The sequence below is a fragment of the Lactuca saligna genome, chromosome 4, assembly GCF_052625555.1.
Source record: "Lactuca saligna cultivar CGN05327 chromosome 4, ASM5262555v1, whole genome shotgun sequence".
In the NCBI taxonomy this organism is placed as follows: domain Eukaryota; kingdom Viridiplantae; phylum Streptophyta; class Magnoliopsida; order Asterales; family Asteraceae; genus Lactuca; species Lactuca saligna.
The window spans coordinates 259,155,844-259,164,377 of NC_136420.1; the positions used below are offsets into that span (position 1 = coordinate 259,155,844).

Genomic DNA, 8,534 nt, shown 5'->3' on the forward strand with positions numbered 1-8,534 from the left:
ATGTATGTTACTAAGTTCACAGGATAGGTTGGACTTGTGAGTTACGGGGCCGATTCTGGTAAGAATCTCGGAGGTTCTAACTATCTTGGATTTAGCTTTCTACGCTTTCCGAAGCGTAGCAAGTGAGATTTCCGAAAGAATTTGGCCTCTCCCTTAGAATTCCAAAGGCTTCTTCCTCTAGCTTCTCTTCCCAATCAAGGGCCAGTCCCTTCTGGGTCAAAGTTGTAAGAGGTTCCGTAATTCGCGAGGAGTTCTGAATGAACTTTCGACAATAGGTCAGCGACACCTAGAATTAGGCGGATCTCCATAAGTGTCTTAAGTGCTGACAATTTCTCAACAGTTTTAATTTTTCGGAAGGGTCCTCAAGAATTCCCACATCACTAATAGTGTGTCTTAGGAATTCGACACTTCAAATCCAAAACTCATATTTAGAGAACTTCGCATAGAGCTTTGTTGATCGTAATGTTTCCATGGTTTATCGTAGATGCTCTTTATGATTTCCTTCTTACTACGAGAGTAGATAAGTAAGTCATTTACAAGGACAATGACAAACTGATCCGAGTAAGAATGGTGTACCTTATTCATTAAGTTCATGAATACTACGGGCGTATTGGTCCTATCCGAGGGGTATCACTACGGACTCGTAGCATCCGCATCGAGTTTGGAATATTGTCCTCGGGACATCCTTTACTGACATTCGTAGCTGGTGATATTCGGATCTTAAGTCCCTTTCTGAAAGGTACATTGTTCCTGATGGTTGGTCAACCAATTCGTCTATGCAAGGCAGAAAGTAATGATTTCTAATGGAGTCTTGTCGAGGTCTGCAACACGAGGACTTCCCAGGGGGTCACCCATCCTAGTACTACTCTCTCCCAAGCACGCTTAACTGCAGAGTTCTGATGGGATCCGGTGCATTAGTGTTGGTATGATCACACCCACTGAAGTCTATCTTCTGGAAGAATAAGACCTGAGCTCTCAAAGGTGAGGAGCTTGGTCTTATCATTCCATTGTTGAGTAGTCGTTAAGCTATCTGGACGGTTCTTGTATCTCCGTCGGTGTGAGACTGTAGGGCGATCTGGTTATAGGAGTCGTATTGGTTTCTAAGTTTGTTCGCATGACGACGCGATTACTCGTAGTCTTGGGCAGTCTCCATCTTGATGTTTACATTAGAAGTCATACATAGTTCATCAATCACAGTCTTGTGTATATGAGTCGCATATAATTAATATTGAAAAGGTAGTCGAATAAATGATTCTTCTTTAAGCTCACCTCCCAATGAGGAAAAGAGGTTAAAGTGGAATCATCAATTCTAAACCTGTAGAACCTTGATTATATACCACCCTTATGTATACCTTCTTCAGCGATAGACCAACCATATTGGTATTTGGATTGAACTTGACGTACTGCACGAGTGGTACTTTGGGGAGGTTTGCTGAGGTCTCTTCGGAAGGATAAGAAACATGTGGTACTCTATTCATGAGTACTTCGAAGTTCCGAAACGACGGTTTCGTTAGAAAGGGGATTTCAGAGAGAAAGAGATGTGTGTACGAAACTAGTATTATGCAGATCGAGTTGACTCAAGTTGTATGGTAGTATCGGACATACCTTGAAGTAAAGACATTGGATTTGAACATAAGGGCATTACAGACAACACAACAGTACAACTATTAACAGGGTTACAATACTTTTAGATTTACTACCAGGCTATTGCTGCGACAAGGTATACTACAAAAGGCAATTATACGCAGTACGAGAGTCCCTTAACCATCGGGATCTCGCAAAAGATAAAAATCGATTGGTACTAGTTTAAAACATGTTTTATGGGTGTTACAATGAAACGCCTTAAATATATTAACGTGGGTCCGGAGTATTTTCTCCTGCGACAGTGATCCATAGCATCTTCCCGTCTGCGTCGGAGTTCTTTCTTATTGGACAATCCTTTTTGAGGTGTCCAGTCTCACCACATTAGTGACATATCTGGCTTGTATTAGCATTGGCGGTGGAAGTGAGGTGTCGAGTCAGAGTTATGTGGACACTGGTGTTTTCTTTGTTCATCCACTTTGAAACTTTCCTTTTATGGGGTCCGGTTTTACCACTACCATCATGTGCAGGGCTGATCCCGATGTCAGAGACTTGAGAAATGGGTTCTGTCGGTGCTCCACAGCCACGGGCATGGTGCCCTACTTTGTAGCAATTGCAGCATTGCATTTCATGACACGCCCCGTTATGATCAAAGCTACACTTGTTACACTTCGGTGGTTTTCCCTCGTATGGTCTGGTCGATGCTGAGATGGCGGAAGTTGCTACTTGTTGTTGTTGTATAGCAAGTCTCTTGGATTGCTTGTGCTCCTTTTGTGCTTGGCATTTTCGTTTGTTCTACTCGATTTTACGGTTTTGCAAGTCCGTGATTGTTACCATTTGTTGGCTTCCCGGATCGGTACGACAATTGAAATTGTCAACTCCTTTGCTAGTCTTGTTCGCGTTTCCAGGGTTGATGTGTGCAAGGAAAGTTGTCACAGCAGCTGTTAATGCGGCTTGTAATGTGGCAGCATCTATATAAAGAATAGGGGTTTCGTTGCTCAATGGGATATTTCTGGATGATGACATGATTATATAATACGAAAGAAAAGGATTTGGTGAGCTATTAATCTCGAACCTATATTATTTGATTCTGACTGAGAGATGTGTTATTATACATGAAAACTTAGTTTATACTCAGGAACATATAAGAGAGGAAAGTCATAATAATAACCTTCTTACGAATCCTTTTTAATGAACTAGAATTCCTAGTAAGGGCTACCATTGACCCTAGACGTATTTCAATCGTTCAACTAAAGGGTAGGAGTATGTTCTCGAAGGTTTGACCTACATCCCTATGATGCAGTCCTAGTACGGAGTAGAAGTATGTTCATAGAATGGTCTCAAAACGTTTGCCGTCCAACACGGGGCACCATCAGTTGGCGGATAGCATGATCCAACCTTTAAAAGAGCATTGGGAATGATCCCTGAGTTAAGCTACCCTAGTCCAATGACTTGACTAGGGTGGGCTTCAGATAGACCCCAACAATAACATGATGAAAGTGATTGAACAAAGAGTGACACAGAAGTTAGCCGATTGTCAATATCATTGATGTTTGCGATGTAATAAGTCTGGGAAAGTTGACCTTGTAGTAGGTCTTACATCACATCCAGAATAGAAAAGTCCTTGACAGTATAAAGGCCTAACTAAAAGTACTTACAGTACAAGGTAGTCACATAGAAAAGTGCTACACATAATACAGACATGAATACGGTTCTTTAAAACAAAGAAGGAAAGTAAATCATTTTCTATTGGCGACGGTTACCCCTGTGGTAAACCCTTAGTTCAGCTAGTTGACATTCCATATCAAGCAGGTATCTTTCGTACACCCTCTAGCGTACTCGGAGCTCTATGACTTCGGCTCGAGTTTCAGCTAGGGCTTGCAGCAGAGTCTCATGGTTCCTCTTAGATCTCTCACGTGGGTGTTCAAGGCGATTGGTGCGGATGGTATGCATTCTTACATTGGCATTAACCTCTTCGATACGATGGAGAACTGTCCTTCGCTGTATTTCGTTTTGGGCAACTCTGCGGATCAGGATTTGTAGAACTCTGTTTGTTGAGTTCCCTTTGTTTACGTTGTAGAAGCTTCGGTTTCCATTAAACGACATAATTTCATCTTGCTCTTCACTCCATGTTTCCAAGAATTCTACCCAAGGAAGCATCGGGCCATGAAAAGTCGGACGAGGGTTATGATTTGGAATGGGAGCTACCGGAGGTAGGTTCTCAACCTCAGGTTCGGAGTTATCATCATCCGAAGATCTTTAGCATGGTGATCATTCAAAGGGATTGGATGATCATTCTCGGGTTCTTCTCCAAACCATCCAGCATTGCCTTCGTTCGAAAGGTACGGATTGTCGTGGGGATGGAGTCCAACCATGTTATCTATGCGAGAATCGGGGTAAGAAAATAATTATTATACGAACTATCTAGATAATTATTAGATGATCTTTATCAGTTATGTTAATACTTGTGTAGTGTATACCAGTTATATGAAATCAAGGCAGGATAGTCCTTCGAATATGTGACCCTAACTCCAAATCCACAATCCAACGAGAACAGGAAGTAAAGCAAAGGTCACGGATTCTGAGTCTATAACACCTAAATTTCATATAACGTTAGCGTACCCACTTAACAACTATTGATCTACTTAATAGAGACCTGTTTAGTTCTCATGTAAATACTTATAGTAACACAAAATACTCCCATAGTATTTTAAACTCATGTTTTGTTCTAATGTTCTCATTGTGGTAGTGTTGGTAAGTTTTTAGACTTGTCGCCATATCACAACCATTCTTGGGCATGTGCTAATCACTCATCGGACCAGCATAGTTGATCAGGCTATGCCACTCCCAAGACTAACCATACATCCCCAAGCTTACCTGTGATATTCAACAATCGTAATACTTTTGTTCTTGTCATTGTGACACGTATTTTAGTATGAATGTAGGTATGTATACTTAGTTAAATATTTTATTATATAAAAGTATAAACTCTTGGTCAGAGTATTTTTAATCCCACTGTATTTATAGAATGTATATCTTTTATGGGTTGATATACTCAGTTCACAATAAACAATGCTTTGATACCATTATGTCTCACCCCTAAACCAAGGATGGCGGAAATGTCCGGGGGTGGACGACTTCATGTATAGTATCACACACTCAATTACATTATGATGACATGTCACACCCCCAAACCAAGGATGGCGGAAACGTCTGGGGGTGGAGGACTTCATGTATAGTATCATAACCACAATTTCAAGAGTAATTTAAGCAAATACAACCAGCATATATATAATTGAAAAAGTTACATCAGTTGTATGAATTACATGTTTCAAAATCAATTACAATATGTTGACAAAATATGAAAAGTTTGATGCCTTAACGTTCCATCCTCAAAAGCACTTGGTTACCTTTTTAGTGATTCCCTGAGAATACAAGTTGTGTGAAAAAGTGTCAACACAAAGGTTGGGGAGTTCATAAGTTTTTGCTATAAAACCTAATAGAAGTCTTTCTCATGTAAATGTCGCATTTGTTTCAGAAAAATCCGATATTTTCCTTAAAATATGTGTAATGTAGCCTTATAACTAAGGCCAAAATGTATAAGTAACCTTTCTTACTTAGTAGAAATGCTATGAGTTTAAATTGATATAAAAAGTGAATTTAAATCAACATAAAACCTATTTAGGTTTTATAAGAATCTTGTAAACTTTATGTGTTGTTATCTCCCTATGTGAGTCGCTATAATCATACTATGACTGAATGAACCTGCCACGACGTTTCTCAGGCATCGCGAAACTCAAATGACATTTGTCACCCGTAGACCTACAGGTCCCACTGTAGCTAGCAGTAAGGTGTGGGGTGTCAAACCCAATATAGATCTATATACAAGTATCACGTTCTCCCTCCAGGAGACTCTGATTATAACTACCAGGAATTAAATTCCGCACTCGGACGTACGGAAAGACATTGTCTCACAATTTAGGTTAACAAGTTTACGTGTAATGTGTGTGAGTGTAAACCTTTTCTGTATGAATGTACCCTTTTTGTACGAGTGTGTTATGCAATGTATCGTAAACTATACTTATTATAGTTTATCTAAAACGTTTGTAATATGTAAGAACTCTTTTATGGAAATGCATTAGTGTTATGAATCCATTAAACTATGCTTTTTATAGTTTAATATACGTGTTCTAAATGAATGAATAATCTTATCATGAATGACTTAGTTTTAGTTTATGACGATAAACTAGCAAGGAAACACATTCAATAATTAGAACATATGATTATACACTTTGCTCAACATAATACAAAGTGTTATGATATTTATATGCTGTTAACTAACTTTTACCTTTCTGCACGGTTTTGGAAAAATCATAGAAAAATCATACGAAGTCGAAAACTAGATCCGTAAATTCTGAGAGTTCCCAAAATGTGTCTAGTTTACTCATCATTTTTATCATGATTTGTGGAAGCCTTTAACTTGTATTAAAATGCTCATATTCACAGACTGGTCCGGATTTGTGTTTGAAAAGACAGGCTATTTTGTAAAAATCACCATAAATTGTATAAAAATCGTATGGAGATGTGCAAGTATTCATTTGAAAGCTAAGAAGTGGAACTACTTGCACCTCAAACAGTTTTGAAAAGTAAAATGTTTAAGTTGTCCAAAACAGTCCGTGAATGGAGTTGAACTTTTCTGATGAAGGCTATTAGAAGAGTTTAGTTATGTTCTTGGTGTTTTAACTTGTATTCCCCCCTTAAAAACTTAAGAAAACATTAAAATGTATGGGTATGAACTCACCTTAAGTGATTTCAGTAGATGATTGTTGAAGAATGGAAGTGTTTAACTCAAGAACACTTGGAGATGCCTTGAAGATTTTCGAGAATCTAACATCATAGTTATGGAGTTTGTGTAAGAAATCAATGATTTGAGTAGAATGAAGTGCAATAATCACAAGGAGGATGAATTATACTTACCAAGAGTGGAAGAACACTTGATAGTCAGCCTTGAATCTCGAATTTGGTAGAGAAAGTTTGAGAGAAAAGTGGAGTTGGATCCTTGGTGAAATGAGAGCAAATGAGAGAAGTGAGGAGAAAGGATGAATGTCCAGCTCTCAAAAACGTGGGAAAGGGTGTTAATTGAGTGGAAAGGACATTGATGTGACCTAGGTAAGGTGGGGAGGTGTGGCTGGTCATAGAGTGGGTGTGGGAGTGGTTGCTTGTGTCATAAGGTAAAGCAAAGTCAACACTCCACCTCTTTGTACTTTACCCACTAGCTTTTATTATTTAAATAAAGATTTTTATGAAAATATGATTAAATTGTGAATATTTAGGGCTCATTATGATAAAATATGATTTTGGGTGAAATTCCCACGTTAAAATAATTAAAAACGGGCCTTAAACGCAAAACTAGTCGAAAACCGGGAGAAAAAGGGTTCCCAGCGAGACCTCTCGGTCCTAGGCCGAGGTTTGGTCCCTAGGCCGAGATTCGGTCCTTACTGATGCCGAGCAGGAAGAGAAAGGAGCGAACAGGAAGTGAGAGGCGAAGGCTCGGTCCGAAGTCATGGAAGTGAAATAGGCCGAAGGTGGTCAGACCCGAAATGGACCGAAATGAACAGTACCTTCGGGTTCGGGTGGTGCGTGAGGTTTGGTCCCGAGAGGACCTTTCGGGTTCGGTTCTTCCTGGGCGAGGTTCGGCCCTAAGAGGACCTTCGGGTTCGGTTCCTTTGAGCGAGGTTCAGTTCGGTTCCTTTGAGCGAGGTTCGGTTCGGCTCTCCTATTTTCGGTCCTTAGCAAGTTCGGTCCCTATAGGGACCTTCGGGTCCTAAGAGGCTTCGCCCCTTTTAAGAAGGTTTTGGGTCCTTAAGTCTATTTTACTCGTTTTTACCCCGTTTTAAGCCGTTTTTGACCCGATTAAGGGTCGGAATGACCCGAATGACTTCAAAAAGTTTCGGAAACTTTTGAGAGAGATTTGGGAGAGATTTAAAATTCTTAGAGAGATTTAGGAGAGATTGGACAATAGAGAGAGATAGAGTGAAAACGATTGAGAGAGGTTTCATGTGTGACAATTGTGAGTGTCCGGCTTCATAATGTAAGGTTCGTAAACCCTGTTAAGCCTTGTTTAAGGATCTTACACACTCCCGATGAGTATGCAACATTGTTTTATCAGTTTGGCTAGCCACGTACCACAGTTTTAGGTTAACGAGATCTAGATGTTCGCACTTTTTGATTTATGATCTCTCATTAAAATAGAGGGTTTTTTAGCACTAAGGCTAAGGAAATTAAACTCATGAATTTTCCAAGTGAGGTTTTCTCATTAAAATAGTGAGTTATACAGTATATACATAACACAAACCCTAATGTACCAGGTTTAATTGAGTTGACCGGTTTGACTTGATGACTTTGTTCTACCTAGACTTGACCCGAAATTGACTATTGTCACATTATCCCCCCGTTAGAGGAAATTTCGTCCCGAAATTTACGTTTTGACTGGGACTTCAGGAGTTCGGGAAAAGATGCGGGTATTTTTGTTTCATTTTCTCTTCGCGTTCCCAGGTGAACTCAGGTCCTCGTTTAGCGTTCCAGCAGACCTTTACGATGGGGATACGACTTTGTTTCGTTATTTTGACTTCCTGATCCATAATCTTAACTGGTTCTTCCACGAAGTGGAGGTTTTCGTTAACTTTGATCTCGTCGAGAGGTAGTACAAGTGTCTCGTCAGATAGGCACTTCTTTAAGTTGGATACGTGGAAGGTAGGGTGTACGTTACTAAGTTCTTGTGGTAATCGGAGTTTGTACGCCACAGGACCAATCCTGGCAAGGATTTCAAACGCTCCGATGTACCTCGGGTTTAGTTTCCCACGTTTACCGAAACGTATCATCCCTTTCCAGGGGGAAACTTTTACTAGTACTCGGTCTCCGACCTAGAATTCTAAGGGTTTGCGTCGTTTGTC

The 8,534-nt window shown here is 40.0% G+C and overlaps 1 non-coding gene across 1 annotated transcript; it reads right to left on the reverse strand.

The window, feature by feature from the left end:
• Positions 1-818: 818 nt before the first annotated feature.
• Positions 819-937, reverse strand: LOC145044769 (5S ribosomal RNA). The gene has a single exon (XR_013681690.1). It is a non-coding gene; the product is annotated as a 5S ribosomal RNA (ribosomal RNA).
• Positions 938-8,534: the final 7,597 nt, after the last annotated feature.